Genomic DNA, 17,249 nt, shown 5'->3' with positions numbered 1-17,249 from the left:
ATTCTTACCCTTATCACCTACTCTCTCCAAAGATTCATGGGGAAGAAGGGTGGGATCAAGATGTCTTCAAGTCAGCACAAAACATTCTGAAAGGTTCATATTTTATATAAAAGTCTTAAACTGGAAAATGAAGGGGAAGGGAAAATAATACAAAACAAAAACACTGCTTTCAACAGCCATTTCGACGTCCTCCCTCACTTGCTGCCAACCCTCCACTTCAGGACAAATCACTGTTCTAGCAAGGAATTGGGAGAATTAGTTACCTTTCCATGAAAATCTAGAATGACGTGATTTTAAAAAACAAAAGCAAAATACAAGGAGGCTCCAAATGCTTGTGTTCAAACGACAAAGGGCCCATCTAGGGGACTGGGGTTTTGTTGCGTTTTTTGTCGTTTTGTTTTTTACGGAGTCCCGACCTCCGCCCGGCCGAAAAGGCAACATTCGTACCGGATCCGTTACAACGTAGCGAGGAAAACCCAGCCGCCCGGCTATTGTTGTAGTCGTGGCCGAGACCGCGACAGGGACCGGGCACAGGCCCGCCGCGGGGGCAGCGAGCTTTGTCCCGAGACCCCGGCGAGAGCGCGCGCGGGTCGCGCGCGGCCTCCACGCGGCCCGGGCCCCCACCCCTCCGGCCCGCGGAGCCAGTAGTCGCCGCGGCCTCGCTCCACTGCGGCCTTGCCCGCGCGCGCGAATCCGGCCGGGCTTCTTGACCCTCGGGCGCCGCCGTACCCCGGCCCCGCTCCGGGCGCCGGCGGCCCCCTCCCCCTCGGCGCCCCGGCTCCATTCAAACCGTCCTCCCAAGCCCCGTGCCGCGCTCCCCCCACGGCTCGCCTTCCTTACCGGGAGCCACCGGCGCCGTCGCCTTCCCGGCGCCGCCCCCACCACTCCGCGCGGGGTCGGGGACAGAGTGGGTGTCTCGCCTCTCCTCACGAAACAAAGAAGCCGCCGACGCCGCCGCCGAGCGAGGGTAAGCCTCGCGCGCGCGCCCGCCTGCCTCGGCTGCCCCCCCACGCCTCCCGCGCCCCCGCTGCGCGCGCACTCGCCGACTCCCTCCCCCGAGCACGGCCTCTCCCTCTTCCGTCGCCCGCCTAGCCGCGTGCGCGCGCCCGCCCACCCTTCCGTTCGTAGCGCGCGTGCGCGCCAGCCCTGCACGCCCCCCCCCTTCGGGAGATGGGCGTGGCCAAGGAGAGCGTCCGCACCCTGCGCGCTACCCGACTATGCCGGACTGACGTGCGCCTGCGCTCAGGGTCTTCGTTTTCTACTCGCCGCGGGGCCCCTGGATGCTGAGCATGCGCAAAGCGGGAGCCACTGCGGCTGTGGTGTTGGTGGCGGCAGCGGGAGGGTGGGGGATGGGACGGAGTGGCGGCGGGATCTGCGGAGAAGGGACGTTTATGAGGCCCTGAGACTTGGAAGTGAGGACTCGAGGCTAAGCGAGAGGACAGGCTGGCCCCAGAATAAGCAGATGTGGCCCGTGTGTCCAGAGGGTCCTGGGAACGTCTTTCATTCCTGGCCAGAGAACTGAGGGGGCCTGTTTGGCCACTACAGGCATGACATGATGTGGCCACCTTTCCAGCAAAACCTGCGGATGCCATTTAGTTCAGCAAATTTTTTTTTTTTAAGATTTTATTTATGCATGCAAGAACTGGGGTACAGGCCAGAGGTGTGAGGGGTGAAAGGATTCACCAGAGATAGAGTAGGGAACAGAACAGGCAGACTGAAATACACTGCTGAGGGGAGCAGCGGGCAAGACAGGAAAGGTCAGCTGCGCCATGTGGGTAGCTCCTTCGCTGGGGATCAAACTCCTGCTGTGGAGGCTGCGGATAGCTTCATAGGTTGCATCCTAACTCCTTGCGCCACCAGGGAGGCCCCGCAAAGAAGACTTTTGAATAAAAAAGCATTAAGGGAGACGGCCTGTGCCAAGTATGAAGGCCTCTCTCTGTGTTTTGAAAATATCTCCAAAAGGCCCTCCCCGGTGGCGCAGCAGGTTGAGTGCAGTGCTGTGAAGCTGTCCACAGCCTCTGCAACACCGATTCAATTCCGGACCAGGCGGGGAGAAACCCACATGGCACGGCAGACCCCTCCTGCCTGCCCTGCTGCTCCCCTTAGCAGTGTCTTCAGTCTTTCTGCCTGTTCTGTTCCCCGCTCTGTCTCTACTGAATCCTCTCATCCTCCTGCACATCTGGCCTGTACCCCAGTTCTTGTATAAGTAAGTAAATCTTTTAAAAAATAATTAAAAAAAACAAAAAGCATTCATAACAAAATAATAATAAAATATCTCCAGTACAGTCATTTGGTCCCCCAATGGACAGCTCTCCCCAAGGTCAAGTCCCACAGTCTGTGACTGGCCCCTACTCTCCTTTTTTAGGACTCGGCAGACTCACAGCCTCAAACCTTTCCCTTATTTTTAATCACTGCTGCCTTTTCCTTTCACATTTCTTGACTGTCCTCTTTATTGTCTACTTGCCTTCAATACAAATGGGGAAGCCATTGTCTGATTTAGTCACCCCCTTATGCCACATACTGAGTAATTAATTTTTTTTTTCTTTGGGCTTCCCTGGTGGAGCAGTGGGTTGAGAACAGTGTTGTGAACCTGTCCACAGCCTCTGCAGTTCCGGTTTGATCCCCAACGGCCGCAGTTGCCCACATGGCAAGGCAGACCTCGCCTATCTCGCCTACTGCTCCCCTCAGCAGTGTAATTCAGTAGATCTGCCTGTTCTGTTCCCCACTCTGTCTCTGATGAATCCTCTCACCCTCCCACACCTCTGTCCTGTACCCGATTCTTGTATAAACAAATAAATCTTTATAAAATAAATATTTTTTTTCTTTTTTTGAAAGATTGCTTGCCCATTGAGTATGGTTATGCCAGGAGCCATAATTGGAGCATAAAGAAGAAGATGAGATCTCTTGGTAGAGACATACATGCCTGAATTTGAAACTCAACTTCGTTGTTAACTAGCCAGGTGGTGCCACTCAATTATACTGGACGTTTCTATACTTTCTTCTCCTATAGAGGAATCAGAAAGCCGGCCACTTGTTAGGTCTCTGAACCTTACCTCATATTGTTGCATAATACATAGTAAATGGACACGTGGGCTCTGAACTTTTATTTCACTCATTCAGGTAATGTGAACCTTGAAAAACACAGATCTGAACTGAGCTGGTAGACTTATACCATGGTGTTTTCAGTAAATGCAGTTGACCCTCCATATCTGGGAGTTCAGCATTCACAGATTCAACCAACCATGCATTGGAACCTGCAGATACAGAGCACTGACTTTTAAGTGACTTTCCCTTCACATTTCTTTTTATTTTTAAGATTTATTTATTTATGCATACAAGAACTGGAGTGTAAGCCAGAGGTTTGGGTGGTGAGAGGATTCACCAGAGAGAGTGGGGAGCAAAACAGGCAGATCTACTGAAATACACTGCTGAGGGGAGCAGCAGGCAAAATAGGAGAGATCTGCTGAGCCACTTGGGTTGCTCCCAAGTGATTTGGGTTGATCAAATTCATGCAGTAGCTTGATAGCGCTGCCTTTAACCCCTGAGCCACCAGGGAAGCCCTCTTTCTTTCTTTTTTTTTTTTTTTTTTTTTTTTTTAGAGATTTATTTATTTATTTATACAAGCACTGGGTACAGTCAGAAGCATGGGAGGGTGAGAGAATTCACGAGAGCCAGAATGGGGAGCAGAACAGGCAGAAGGACCAAGGTACACTGCTGAGGGGAGCAGAGGGCGCGGCAGGAGAGGTCTGTGCACCATGTGGGACCCTGGCCCGGTGGCCAGGGATTGAACCGGTGCTGTAGAGGCTGCGGGCAGCTTTGCAGCCCAGCACTCAACCGCTGTGCCACCGGGGAGGCCCCTCTTTTTTTTTTAAAAAGACTTATTTATTATGCATATAAAAACTAGGGTACAGGCCATAGGTACAGGGGTTGGAGGCCACAGGGGTGAGAGGATTCACCAGAGACAGAATGGGGAGCAAAACAGGCAGACTGACTGAATTACACTGCTGAGGGGAGCATCTGTCAAGACAGCAGAGGTCTCCTGCACCATGTCGGTAGCTGCCTCGCCGGCTGGGAATCAAACTCGTGCTGCAAAGGCTGCGGATAGCTTCACAGTGCTGTGCTTAACCCCTTGCGCCACCAGGGAGGCCCTTCCTTTCACACTTCTTGATTGTCCTCTTTATTGTCTACTTTGGGTGTCTGTGCATTGTGGTATCCTGAAACCAATCCCCTGAGGACACCAAGGGATAATTGTAGTTAAATTTGTGTGTGTTTGGGGCCTCCCTGGTGGTACATGGGATTATGATGCAACCTATGGAGCTGTCTGCAGACACTGCAGCGCAAGTTCGATCCCCAGCCGGCCAGAGAACAAACCATATGGCGCAGCAGACTCTCCTGGCTTGCCCACTGCTCCCCTCAGCAGTGTATTTCAGTACATCTGCCTGTTCTGCTCCCTACTCTGTCTCTGGTGAATCCTCTCATTCCCCCCGCCCCCGCCCCTCTGGCCTGCACCCCAGTTCTTGTATGCATAAATAAATAAATCTTTAAAAAAAATTTGTGTGTGTTTGGGGGTGAGGGGCAGAGGGGAAGTAAGGGTGTTTTCCTTAATTCCCTTTGATCAAGTGTCAGCCATACCTTAGTTGCCCTTCACATGCTATGCACTGAGCACAGGCATACAGTGATGCACCAAGCAGGCAGGATTCCTCCTGGAAGAACAGACAGGCCATGATAGGAAAGTCTTAATTTTATGGAAGACAGTCCCAGGGTGTGATGAGATCCTACTATAGAACCTTCCTGAGACTGAGGAGTCAGCTAGGCTTCTCTGAGGAAGATGCATTTATGCTAAGACCCAAAGGAAGAGAGCATTGGGTGGAAGAAACAGGACGTGCCAAGAGCTGAAGAGGAAAAGAGTGTGGAAATAGAAAATGGTCCATGTGGCTATGAGGCGGGGATCAGCAGCAGCCACACCAGGAAGAGCCTTTTGTGCTTAGTGAGGATCTTTAGCTTTTTCTGGAGCACAGTAGGAAGTTGAAGGACTATAATCAAGAAATAGAATCTGTATGTAGGGAGTACCGGTAGATCATCACAGTGGACCAGAGTGGAGAATGGCAGCTTGCTTTAGAGTGAAGGTGGCAAAGATGGAGGTAGAGGAAATTGAAGGTAGAATGGATTGAAATTGAAGTAGTGGACCTGACAGTGAACTCTCGGAGGGTCAGGAGTGGAACTCCAGTTTTCGTTACAACTGGCACATAGAAACGTGAAAACTATGGCAAGGAAGGATCAAGAGTCCTGTTTTAAAGACAAGATGTCTGTTGGGAATAATCCCATAAGTCAGTGGTTCATGACTACATTAGAATCCCAGTTCAAGCAAATCTGATGGCTGTGGCATTTATATTTAAGTCTATGATACATTTTGAGTTAATTTTGTATATGGTTTAAAATAAGATTGAAGTTCATTTTTTTCCATAGGCATGCTCAGTTGTTCTAACTAACACCAGTTGTTCAAGACTGCCCTCTTCCTCCACTGAATTACCTTGGCTCTTTTGTGAAAAATAAGTAAACTGTTTTAAGTGTAAATCTCTTTCTGAATTCTATTCTGTTCACTAGTTGATATGTCTACCCTTTGCTAAGACCACACTGTCTTGATTACTGTAGCTTTATAATGAGTCTTGAAATCAGGTAATCCTCCACCTTTGTTCCTTTTCCAATTTATTTTGGCTACTGTAGGTACATTTCCTTGTAAATTTTAGAATCAGCTTGTTAATTTTCACCCAAAAAATGTGACTTCAATAGTGATTGCATAAAATCTGTTGACCAATTTGGGGAGAATCACTGTCTTAACTATATTGAGTCTTCTATTTTAGAACATGGTGTTTCTCTATTTAGGTCTTCCCTAATATCCATTAAACTTATTCCTTTCTAACCTTTCCTATTCCACTGGAATGACTCTTGTCAAGTTCACAGAGTTCATACCCATTTCTCATTTTCACCTTCCTTAACCTATTGGTAACAATTGACACATTCCTGGGTTTCTTCCGCCCTAGTCATCTACTCCTTCCCAGATTCCTTTGCAACTTCCTCTACTTCATACTGACCTTTAATAATGAACTACCCCAGGACTCACACTTAAAAACTATCTACATTGGGCCTCCCCGGTGGCGCAGCGGTTGAGTGCTGGGTTGCGAAGCTGCCTGTGGCCTCTGCGGCGCCGGTTCAATCCCCGGCTGCTCCCCGGCCACCAGAGGAGGGTCCCACATGGCGCGCAGACCTCTCCTGCCGCCCGCTGCTCCCCTCAGCAGTGTACTTCGGTCCTTCTGCCTGCTCTGCTCCCCGCTCTGGCTCTGGTGAATTCTCTCACCCTCCCGCGCTTCTGACTGTACCCAGTGCTTGTATAAATATAAATAAATAAATAAATAAATATATAAAAAAAAAGAATAAAGTTACTTTAAAAAAAAAAAACTATCTACATTGTAGTATCTACCCAAAGGGATTGAGACAGGTACTGGGACAAATACTTGTAAACATTCTGCTACACTATTCACAATAGCCACAAAATGGAGACAGTCCATTAATAAATGGATAAGCAAATGTGGAATTACACATTTGATGAGATATTTAGCCTTAAAAAGGAGTGAAATTTTAATATATGCTGCATTGTAGATGATCCTTAAAAAAATTAAAAATGCTAAGTGAAAGGAGGACTCAAAAGCTCACATATGATTCTGTTTATTTCAGATATACAGAATAGGCAAATCATAGAGACAGAAAGCAGTTTACCAGGTATTTGAGATAGAGGGGGCAATAATGTGCTGAATGGAGGTAGGGTTATTAAATCTATTATTTTGGGGTGATGGAGATATTTTCAAATTAGATAGAGCAGGAATTTACACAACATTGTGCTAAATACCACCAATAGTTCATTTTAAAATGCTTAATTTTGTTATGTGACTCACATAACATTTTTTAAGGATTTATTTATGCATACAAGAACTGGGGTGTGGGGGCTGAGAGGATTCACCAGAGACAGAGTGGGGACCAGAACAGGCAGACTGACTGAAATACACTGCTAGGGGAGCAGCAGGCGAGCTGTGCCATGTGGGTAGCTCCTTGGCCGGCTGGGAATTGAACTCATGCTGCAAAGGCTGCGGATAGCTTCATGGTGCTGTGCTTAACCCCTTGCGCCACCAGGCAGGCGCCTCACATAACATTTTTTTTTAAAAATCTAAATGCCCTTCATTTCAAAATGTTTATCTCTGCTTGGACCTTACCCTTGAGCTCCAGGAAACTGTCTCTTAGTCACCAACACCCTGTTAATAGGAGTTAAAGTTTCTGTTCCATCATGTCCCCCATGTGGTTAGGAAATTGCAAATTAAAACAACAGTGACCTACCACTACACGCCTGTTAGAATGAGAGAAATCCAAAATTCTGGAAACACTGGGTGTTGGCAAGAATGTGGAGCACAGGAACTTTCATTCTATGCTGGTGAGACTACAAAAAAGTTCATCAACTTTAGAAGATAGACAGTTTCTTACAAAACATACTCTTACCATATTATAATTTCACTCCTCAGTATATTTTACAGGCACACCTCAGAGATATTGTGGGTTGAGTTCAGACCACCACAATAAAGTGAATTTTTTTTTTATATTTAAAAAGGTTTATTAGGAAAAGTGACAGAAAAGTAAAGTCTCTTGCATAGACAGTAAAGTACACTTGCATAAACACAAACAGGCAAGAAGAGCTGCCAATAAAGTGAATATTGCAATAAAGCAAGTCATGAAAATTTTTTGGTTTCCCTTTGCATATAAAAGTTAGGTTTATGAGGGCCTCCCTGATGGCGCAGGTGTTAAAGACAGTGCTATCAAGCTACTGCCAGCCACTACAGCCTTGCCAGGGAACAACCCACATGGCGCAGCAGACCTCTCCTGTCTCTCCTGCTGCTCCCCTCAGCAGTGTATTTCAGTAGATTTGCCTGTTCTGTTCCCCACTCTGTCTCTGGTGAATCCTTTCACCTCCCTCACCTCTGGCCTACACCCCAGTTCTTGTATACATAAATAAATAATTTTTTTTTAAAGTTATGTTTATGAGCAGTCCAGCAAGATGGAGACATTCTGAGACACCGGGCTTGTCTCCTCCAAATGTGCACAACAAAACTGATCTAAAACAGGGCCTCCCTGGTGGTGCAAGGGGTTATGCACAGCACTGTGAAGCCATCCACAGTCACTGTAGCTGTCCAGGGTGCAGCAGACCTCTCTTGTCTAGGCAGCTGCTCCCCTCAGCAGTGTATTTCATCAGTCTGCCTGTTCTGCTCCCCACTCTGTCTCTGGTGAGTCCTCTCACTCCCCACCCCCCACACCTCTGGCCTATACACCAGTTCTTATATTCATAAATAAATAAATCTTTAAAAAAAAAACTGATCTAAAACAAAGCCCAGAAACCCTTAAGGGAAAAGCTACTACCACCACACGTGATAGGAGCATCAGCCCAACAGGAAGGAGTAGGAAAAACTTCAAGTGAACTGTTTAGAGTGACAGTGGGGCCACACAACCCAAAAGAGGGAGAAACAGCTACAGCACAGAATCCTCTACAACTACTGACTTGGGCACACACCAACATCCTCCTTTCTAAGACCCTGCACTACAATGGTTGAGGGGATGCAGCAGGCACACAGAACAAGGGTGCATTGCAGGAGAGTTGTAGAGGTGGGGTACATAACAAAGACTACTGACTTGAATCTGAGACTCATAACATGCAATAGCTGTAGCCTGAATCAGGTCACAGCATCTGAACCTACCTACAGAAGAGGCTGCTATTGAAACCCAGGCTGAGATATCCAAAATACTTGCTGCTACCGCCCCCCCCCCCAATAAAGAAATGCTTCACAATATGAATTTCAAATTCCCAAGTCTCCTGGGATGAACCTTTACTAGGCCTTTTGCCCTGTTCCTCTATAATAGTCAGAAACTGGAATCAGCCCTGTGCCCTTCACACACATGAATGGTAAACAAATTGTGGTCCATTCGTACCATGAAATACTACCCAGTAATAAGAGAAAAGGAACTAGTGGCTCATGCGCTAGTCACCAGTTTATTTTTTTTTCCTCAGTTGAATGAATTTCCAAAGAATTATACTAAGAAAAAAGCCAATCTTGAAAAGGTTACAGTCTGTCTGATTTCATTTATATATATCGTTTTTTTGAAAAGGCAACATTTTAGAGATGGAGGACAAATAGTTGCCAGAAGGGAAATGGATGCAGATATAAAAGGGCAGCACTTGGGATCCTAATGGTGTTGGAATTGTTTGATATATTGATGTGTGTATATATTAAGGTCCACACAATTGTATTTTTATGGATCTTAATACACATACATATGCACATGCACACACACAAATGAGATCAAGTAAACCTGAAAAAATATGAATAATATCAGTGAATTATATCAATGTCCACATCCTAGCTGTTAAATCTCAGTAAAACTAGAGGGGGAGGAGATCAACGCATAAATAAATCATCTATTTCCTTGCAAGAGTTACCATTGGAATATTTGTGTACCTGTATTCATAACAGTGTTAGTGAGTAAAGTTTCAGTTTGGGAAGAGGAAGAAGTTCTGAATGAGGATGGTGGTGATGTTTGCACAACAGTGTGTGTGTACTTAGTGTCACTGAACTGCACACATAAATAGTAAATTTTAGGTTAAAGGGGTTACTTGTGTGGTGAAAACTAGACTTTTGATGTCAATCACCATATATTAGATACGGATATTGAATTTTAATGTTGTACACCTGAAATCTACATAATGTTATAAATACACTATGCTACGTCAATAAAACTTTAAATTCAAAAGTAAATTTTATGTTATATATATTTTACTACAATAAAAAAATGGAGGGCCTCCCCGGTGGCGCAGCGGTTGAGTGCTGGGTTGCGAAGCTGCCCGCGGCCTCTGCGGCGCCGGTTCGATCCCCGGCTGCTCCCCGGCCACCGGCGGAGGATCCCACATGGCGCGCAGACCTCTCCTGCCGCCCGCTGCTCCCCTCAGCAGTGTCCTTCGGTCCTTCTGCCTGCTCTGCTCCCTGCTCTGGCTCTGGTGAATTCTCTCACCCTCCCGCGCTTCTGACTGTACCCAGTGCATGTATAAACAAAACAAACAAACAAACAAAATAAATAAATAAAACATGCCTCTATTAAAAAAAAAAAAAAAGATTTAAAAAAATGGAAAAGAAGGTTACCATTTATCACTTCTCTGCCTTTTGGCTAAAATCAAGTAAAGAAGGTTACCACTGAGGGAAACAGACAGTGTATGAGGAATATCTTTGTGTTTTTTCTTTGTATTTTTTCTTGTTGATTCACTAATTCAATAAAATTTTGATCTCAATAAAATTGAGATTTGTTCTCAATAAAATTTTCCATTAAAAAAATAAAATCAGGGCCTCCCCGGTGGCGCAGCAGTTGAGCGCTGGGTTGCAAAGCTGCCCGCAGCCTCTGCAACGCCGGTTCGATCCCTGGCTGCTCCCCAGCCACTTGAGGAGGGTCCCACATGGCGCGCAGACCTCTCCTGCCGCCCGCTGCTCCCCTCAGCAGTGTACTTCGGTCCTTCTGCCTGTTCTGCTCCCCGCTCTGGCTCTGGTGAATTCTCTCACCCTCCCGCGCTTCTGACTGTACCCCAGTGTTTGTATAAATAAATAAATTAAAGAAAGAAAGAATTAAAAAAAAAAAAAAACTAAAATCAGTATGCACATCACTACTGCAGTGTGAGAGTCTTCTTCAAAGATATATTTAACATATATCTGAAGGTTTTAAAGATCTTTGGGATAAAAACTCTAATGTTTATATAATGTGACATATTACACATGAATATTAACATGAGATAAAACAAAGCAAAGCCACAGTTCATTTGCATTTCTCAGATGTCTTATGCTGCCATCCAGGAAAGCCAACAAGATGCTTAGGATATTGTTCATGAGGAAAACTTGAACATTTGTGGTCTGCCAGATTGTTTTGGACATGTTTGCACGGAGCACACATGGTTGCGCGTGCTTTCTCTCCTCTGTGTGTGTGTGTGTGTTTAATCTTAGAATACACACTTCTTGAGACTTTTCTGGGTTGTTTACCCCTGAGCAGCAGAAGGAGCAATGGCATCAGCTCAATGCATTCAATACATGTAGCTTCCCCTTCAACCATATGAAGTGCTCTCTCCTTCTCAGCTTATATGACACTTTAAACTCTAAATGCATCACATTCCCTCTGAGGTGTATAGATATAATGTACAACATTCTCAAGTCTGTAGGAGTCACTATATAGTGACTTTTCTATCACAAACTGTATACAAGGTCTGGTTCTTTAACCTAATCTAGTGTTAACACTTACATGACTCTGGGTAAAGAATACACCTGCAGGATAAGGGTGATGCCTCCACTATCAGCAAGCTTGTAAGGTTTCTTCTAGTTTCCAGAAGGAAAAAAATTTTTTTAAAGATTTATTTATTAATGCATACAAGAATTGGGGTACAGGCCAGAAGTGTGGTGAGTGAGAGGATTCACTAAAGACAGAGTGGGGAACAGAACAGGCAGATCGACCGAAATACACTACTGAGGGGAGCAGCAGGCGAATCAGGAGAGGTCTGCTGTGCCAAGTGGGTATCTCCTTGGCCATGGATCGACTCATGGTGCAGTGGCTGCAGACAGCTTCATAGGTTGCATCTTAACCCCTTGCGCCATCAGGGAGGCCCGAAAAAAAAATTTTTCTAGAAGAAAATTGAAAGAGGTCCTCTCTCCTGGGAGCTACACCCACATTGGTTAGTAAGACAATTTCACAAAAATGACCTAAGCATTACTTAATTTATTCTTGTGTGCTACTATGCATCTCCTTGGCCCAATGGAGCTTCTGTTCTAGAGAAACACACACAAGAGAGACTTTGGCCTGCAGGCCGCATCCCAAGCTCATTAGTAGGCAAACTGTTCAAACCTATCCTAAAGATTTCTTCTGGTGGGCCTCCCTGGTGGCACAAGGGGTTAAGCACCACACTATGAAGCAATCCTCAGCCTCTGCAGCATGAGTTCTATCCCCAGCCGGCCAGGGAGAAACCCACATGGCGCAGCAGACCTTTCCTGACTCGCCCGCTGCTTCCCTCACCAGTGTATTTCAGTCTGCCTATTCTGTTTCCCACTGTGTCTCTGGTGAATCCTCTCACCCCCCGCATCTCTGGCCTGTACCCCAGTTCTTGTATGCATAAATAAATAAATGTTAAAAAAAAAATGATTTCTTCTGGAGAGTCTGCGATCTCTCAGAGGGAGCTCCAGAACTCGCTATGAAACACTTCTGGGGTGCAATCTTCTATCTTCAGACTCTGAAGATAGAAGTAAATATTTCAGAGAGGGGGGTGGAATCCACAGACTCTCTGACTTTCCCAGCCTGCTGGCTGATGCTCAGGGGAAGATATGTACTTCCAACAAGGAAATCCCAGCTAATATGTACTTCCAACAAGGAAATCCCAGCTAACATAACTGTGATTAAAATAACCATATTTTGAGGGCCTCCCTGGTGGCGCAGGCAGTTGAGCGCCGCACTGTGAAGCTGTCCACAGCCTCTGCAGCACAAGTTCGATCGTGGCCGACCAGCAAGGATCCCACATGGCGCGGCAGACCTCTCCTATCTCGCCTGCTGCTCCCCTCAGCAGTGTGTTTCATCAGTCTGCCAGTTCTGTTCCCCACTCTGTCTCTGGTGAATCCTCTCACCCTCCAGCGCATCTAGCCTGGACCCCGGTTCTTGTATAAAAAAATAAAATCTTTAAAAAAAAAAAAAACCCATATTTTGAACTCTAGATTTAAATGCTAGAAAATAGAACCTTAGTATGGATATCAGAACCCTTTAGAGGGGCTGTTACACACAAATAGCTGGGCCCTATCACAGAGCAGCTTATCAGCAGATTGGGACAGGGCCTGAGAACCTGCATTGCTAGCAAGCGCTCAAGTGATAGTTAACACTGCTACTGGAACCTCTGTTTGTGGGATGAAATCCTCGCCACAACCCAGAAAGCTAAAGTCTATTGCCAGGCCTCCCTGTTGAGCAGTCAGTCCACCTGTTCTGCTCCCCACTATCTCTGGTGAATCCTCTCACCCCCCCACCCCCCATACCTCTGACCTACACCCCAGCTCTTGTATGCATGAATAAATAAATCTAAGAAAGAAAGAAAGAAGGAAGGGAGGAAGGAGGGAGGGAGGGAGGGAGGAAGGAAGGCTGTTGCTATCCTGATGCCCTTTTCACAAGTGAGACAGCTGAGACCAGAAGTAAAGAAATTTATTCTGGATCATATATCGGGGGTGGGAGTAGGGAGCACAGACCCTCTTGAAGCCCCCAGCTCTGATCTGTCCCAGGCAGTGGGCCAGGAGAGATTCCTACCTAGGGTTCAGTATACATTTTACCTGTTTAAATAAATCCTTGACTGGCACAGAAAGAGACCTTTGATTCCTCCATGTGGCCCACAAAACCCTGCTCCCTTCTTGCCCCCCCCTCCCCTGGCTATTCTTCCTCTGCCTACCTCAAATAGTAGCCACGCACAATTACCAGCTGTTCCCCTCTTGCCCTTCTCTCATCTCTGGCTTTATGCACAGTTCCTCAGTTACCAACCAAATGCCTCTCTAGGCCTGCTCCATCCATAACTAGTTTGCTTCTGCACAATGACTCAGCTTAGACTTAACTTTTATCTCCTTCCCCAGGCTGGTACCCCTCCTCTGATATGAGATTGAGATACTTTGGAGGACATCTGTTTTTAAATGTGTTGAAGGGATGAGTTTAGCAGACCAAAGAGCATGTGCTAAAGGTAGCCAATGTTAAGGGACTGAATATTAATATGAATATGAATTATAATAGCTACACTTGTATAGCAACGTCTGAGAGCCAGGTACATATTTTTACAAAATAATGTAACTTAAAATATAATGGTAATGCAAAATAGTACAACCACTTTGGAAGACAGTTTGGTAGTTACTTAAAAAACTTAACATATTCTTAACCGTACAACCCAGAAATCATGCTCCTTATATATTTACCAAAATTAGTTAGAAATTTATGTCCACAAAAACTTGCACATAAATGTTTATAGCAGCTTTATTCATAATTGCCAAAACTTAGATGCAACCAAGATGTCCCTTCTGTAAGTAAATGTGTTACAGGGCAGGGAGAGGAGCAGCCCAAACCCCGCAAACCTGCCTATTCTATATAGGGTTCTGCCATCCGCTGCATCAACACAAAATGTATGAGACTTTAATGGGAAGCAACTTTAATACAACTAGGAAACAATACAGGAAAGGCAAAGAATCTAGTTTCTAAATCAAGCACCCAAAGTTACCCGTCCCCTCGTGGGTAAAACTCCATCCAAATGGGATCGGCCCAGAGCAAGGCCCCAAAGCCTGCCCCAAGTCTAAAGCATCTTCCAGTGGGGACCCACAGAAAAGGGTCAGAAACAACCAGACAAGCCCGGAAGGAAAAGAGCAAAATCACAATCAAGATAAAAGCTGCCATTGTCACCTCCCCACGGGTCTCACCCACATCTGTGTCACCCAGTCCACGACCAAAAGACAAGCAGTTTCTTCACGTGTCCCTAGGCTCCATGTGCCTCCTCCAGGTCTCCTTCTGGATCCATCCTGCTTCCTTCCTCAGTCTCCTCTGCAGCCTCTTCTCTTCCTGCTCAGCTCTACCCTCCATTTGGGTGGGGCAGGGAACCTGGAACCTCCCCCCTTTCCTGGGGACCACCCTGTTACAAATGGATAAACAAACTATGGTACATCCATCCAGACAATGGAATATTAGTTAATGATAAAGAGATGAGCTCTCAAACCACAAAACGACATAGAGGAACTTTAAGTGCATATCACTATGTGAAAGGATCCACCCTCTAAAGCCTGCAAACTGAATTATTCCAACTATATGACATTCTGGAAAAGGCAAATCTGAGAACAGAAAAAGAGTCAGTGGTTTCCGGGGTTTAGGGAAGAGGGAGAGATGAAATGGTTAGATACCCCTCCTCTGATGTGAGAAGTTGAGACACTTTGAAGGAAATCCATTTTTAAACGGATAGGGGATTTTTAGGAACTTGAAACAATTCTGTGGGATATTATAACAATGGATGCATATCATTATACATTTGTCTAAATTCACAGAACATACAACCCCTAGAGTAAATCCTGAGGTAAAATATGGACTCTGGGTGATAATGATTGATAATATAGGTTTATCAATTGCAACAAATATACCACTCTGGTGGGGAATATTCATAGAAGGAGAGAGAGAGGCAACAAGTATAAGGAAATCTCTGTACCGTCTCCATTTTGCTGTGAATCTAAAACTGCTCTTAAAGTTCTATTTTTTTTTAAAGATTTATTTATTTATACAAGCACTGGGTACAGTCAGAAGCACGGGAGGATGAGAGAATTCACCAGAGCCAGAGTGGGGAACAGAACAGGCAGACTGACGAAACACACTGCTAAGGGGAGCAGTGAGCACTGCAGGAGAGGTCTGTCACGCCATGTGGGACCTTCGCCGGAGGCCTGGAATCGAATCAGCGCTGCAGAGGCTGTGGGCAGCTTCGCAGCCCAGCGCTCAACCGCTGCGCCACTAGGGGAGGCCCCGCTTTTAAAGTTCCTAATAAAAATAGAACATACAACACACCAAGAATTAACTGATGGGGCCTCCCTGGTGGTGCAAGGGGTTAAGCACTGCACTATGAAGCAATCCTCAGCCTCTGCAGCACGAGTTCGATCCCGGCTGGCCAGGGAGAAACCCACACGGTGCAGCAGACCTCTCCTGTCTTGCCTGCTGCTCCCTTCGGCAGTATATTTCACTCAGTCTGCCTGTTTACTCCCCACTCTGTCTCTGGTGAATCCTCTCTCTCTCTCACACACACACACACACACACACACACACCCGCATCTCTGGCCTATACCCCAGCTCTTGCATGCATAAATAAGTAAATCTTAAACAAACAAACAAACAAAAAAACATTAGTTTACACTTTAAAAAAAAAATTAACCCTGATGTCAACAGTGGACTTTAGTTAATAATAATGCATGGATATTGATTCAGTTGTGACAAATTATAGTCATATTTACACATGAGACACCAGAGAGCATCTCTCTCTCTCCACCCCCTCCAACCTCCTCCCACATGAGAACACAGTTAAAAGGCTGTTGTCTATAAGCCTGTAAGAGATCCCTCACTAGAAATGTAATGAACTGACACCTTGAATCCTATGATCCAGACATGTAAGAAAAAAAATTTCTGTTGTTTAAGCTACCCAATCTATGACATTTTGTAATAGCAGCTCAAGCAAACTAAGTACAAGATTGATTATGAGGAATTGGCTCACATAATTTTGGAGGCTGACTAGTCTGAAATCTGCAGAATGAACCATGAGACTGAAGACCAAAGGGAGAGCTGATGCTGCAGTTAAAGCTCCAAGGCCGTCAGCTGGCCGAATTCCTTCTTACTCAGGGAAGGTCTTCTGTTCTATTCAGACCACCAGCTGATTTGATGAGACCCACCCACATTATGGAGGGCAGTCTACTTTACAAAGTCTACACACTGCAATGTGAATCTCATCCAAAAACACCCTCACAGAAACATACAGAATAATTTGACATACAGAATAATCTGAGCACATTGGCCCAGCCAAGTTGACACATACATTTAACCATCACCAAAATAGGCTAGATATTTCTGGACAAGTTTCACTGGACCTTTGCGTGACTTCCACCTTTGGTGGAACATACTGACAAATTCCATCTTTGATTCTGGGGCTGTGTGGGAGCTGTTTTCTCTCCTTTGCAAGGATGAAGCTGGTCATAGGGAGCTTAAATTGAAAACATCTCGAATATAACATTTCTTTACCTTCAGGATGGAGAAAATAAACAAGAGGCATACATTGTAGTTTGGCCCACATTGGCTTCATTTTATCCAGCATTTGTTAAATGATTTAAGGCAGGGGTTCTCAATTAACCAGAGTGTTACTGACATTGGGGGCAAATATTCCTCTGTTGTAGAGGTGTTAAGCAGCAAGCCTGGCCTCTGTCCATCAGATGCTGGTAGCATTCTTGCCCTCCCCGCCCCCCCGCCCCAGGTTTCTGGCAACCAAAAAATGTCTCCAGACATGGCTAGATATCCCTTGGGGTGGGAAGCAAAATTATCCCCTCTGTGGAGAAGTGCTGACTTACTATAGCTTCTAACTATCCTTTTACCTTCACCTATTCATGAGA

General features: G+C 45.7%; 2 protein-coding genes across 4 annotated transcripts in view; one reads left to right on the top strand and one right to left on the bottom strand.

The window, feature by feature from the left end:
- The window catches only part of SMARCA4 (SWI/SNF related, matrix associated, actin dependent regulator of chromatin, subfamily a, member 4), an 89,926-nt gene extending 88,917 nt beyond the window's left edge, over positions 1-1,009 (bottom strand). The window contains exon 1 of one of the 3 annotated variants that reach the window (XM_037505819.1): positions 841-1,009. The gene's annotated coding sequence lies outside the window, so the exon portion shown is untranslated. The remainder of the gene's footprint in view (positions 1-840) is intronic. The other 2 variants (XM_037505823.1, XM_054693274.1) reach the window with 2 other exon arrangements.
- Positions 867-17,249, top strand: part of YIPF2 (Yip1 domain family member 2) — a 78,984-nt gene continuing 62,601 nt past the window's right edge. The window contains exon 1 of the mRNA XM_054693277.1: positions 867-967. The gene's annotated coding sequence lies outside the window, so the exon portion shown is untranslated. The remainder of the gene's footprint in view (positions 968-17,249) is intronic.

This window comes from Talpa occidentalis, unplaced genomic scaffold, assembly GCF_014898055.3.
Source record: "Talpa occidentalis isolate TD23 unplaced genomic scaffold, MPIMG_talOcc4v2.1 talOcc4.12, whole genome shotgun sequence".
Taxonomy (NCBI): domain Eukaryota; kingdom Metazoa; phylum Chordata; class Mammalia; order Eulipotyphla; family Talpidae; genus Talpa; species Talpa occidentalis.
The sequence above is the reverse complement of the archived record's forward strand: the minus strand, read 5'-3'. Positions and strand labels throughout refer to the sequence as shown.